This window comes from Protopterus annectens, chromosome 17.part0 (genome assembly GCF_019279795.1).
Source record: "Protopterus annectens isolate FY-2018-M chromosome 17.part0, PAN1.0, whole genome shotgun sequence".
Taxonomy (NCBI): Eukaryota; Metazoa; Chordata; order Ceratodontiformes; family Protopteridae; genus Protopterus; species Protopterus annectens.
The window spans coordinates 289,747,882-289,749,367 of record NC_056751.1 but is presented as its reverse complement, the minus strand read 5'-3'; the positions used below and the strand labels follow the sequence as shown (position 1 = coordinate 289,749,367).

Sequence of the window (1,486 nt, the reverse complement as noted above, 5' to 3'; positions counted from 1 at the left end):
GGAATACCTTGCCATTACACCTATTTTTCTGTACAGTTTTTACTGCCAGTGAAGCCAGGCCCCCCCCCCAAAAAAAAAAAAAAAAACGTAACCCACAACTGCTCAAAATTTCCTGCAACCAACTTTTAAAAGCAGCCCAGTTGGGTGAGAAAACCACGGAACAGGCAACACTGTCAAGTAGGAAGAACCATGTGACACCTAGCATGCAAAATAGCTTGATACATAACATACATTATAGAGATACATTACCTGATTCTTCTTATCCCTCCCTTAAACTACAGGCACTATACATAGACAACAGTATTGAATATAATATGTTATGCCATGCCAAGTTTGTCATGTGAGATATAATTTTTAAATTTCCCCATTGATGCTACAGATCATACAATAAAACAGAACATTTAAATAATACTTCATATTTATAGACTGCAGAGTTATAATACAGCAGTTATACAAATCAATTTTAGCTATCAAAACAAGGCACATAGGGGTGGGGCTTCTCAAAACCAAAGCATAATGCAACTGTTCTGCAGTACGTAGGATTGTGAGGTTAGTGTGATGAGGCCTGATGGAAATTAGCTATACCCAAGTGCAGACAAAAGACACCCATGCATGAGACAGTGGTGCATAATGAAACCCCTCAAATGAGGGAATGGCAGTCACTGCATGACTGAACTGACCAAGCTATGAGTGATCATGTGACCCAGGAAGGTCAGCATGCAGGTTGAATGTCTAATGCTATGGGTGTTCACACACATCAATGTGTCCCACAGCTACTACATGGCAATGGCTGGGACTACATACAAGGGTGCCACTGCAAAGTGCTAATTGATTTTTCTTTATTTAACATTTTTTAACTGGGAAAGTCTGACTTGGAATGAAGCCAATTTTCAGTGGAGAACCGGGGAGAAATGCTCCAGATGTATGCCTTTGTATAGTGGGAGGAAACCGGAGCACCGGGAGGAAACCTACAAGAACACAGGGAGGACATGTAGACTCCACACAGAAGACACGCCAGCTGAGAATCAAAACAGAGAACCTCTTGCTGTGAGGTAACAACACTACTGCTGCACCATTGCGCCATCCAAAATAAACTCCACATGCTCCCCATCAGGGAATCGAACCCTGGTCTTCTGCATGACAGGCAGAAATACTCACCACTATACTAAGAAAGGAAGCTGGTCATGTGGTGATCTTATTATATAAATAGAAAATTAATTGGAAGGACAGTCAGAAAGGGAGAAGAGCAAGTTGAGGAACACAAAAGAAAATGGGAAGGGAGATGCAGTGTGGGGGTGGGGACAATTTTTTATTTTTATTTATTTATTTATTTTTATGAGACAGTTGTTCTTTTTTCCTAAAGAAAGATGGATTGGAATGTAGCATGGGAAGGTGTGGTAGAAAGAGGGGGCATAGGTGTGGCAGCAGGAATAGACAGATAAATAACTAAGACAAAGACTGACAGGCAGGTAGTAACACAAAACGG

At 41.1% G+C, this 1,486-nt stretch overlaps 1 non-coding gene across 1 annotated transcript; it reads right to left on the bottom strand.

The window, feature by feature from the left end:
* Window positions 1-1,103: 1,103 nt before the first annotated feature.
* TRNAD-GUC lies at window positions 1,104-1,176 on the bottom strand. The gene has a single exon. It is a non-coding gene; the product is annotated as a tRNA-Asp (tRNA).
* Between the last annotated feature and the right edge of the window lie 310 nt (window positions 1,177-1,486).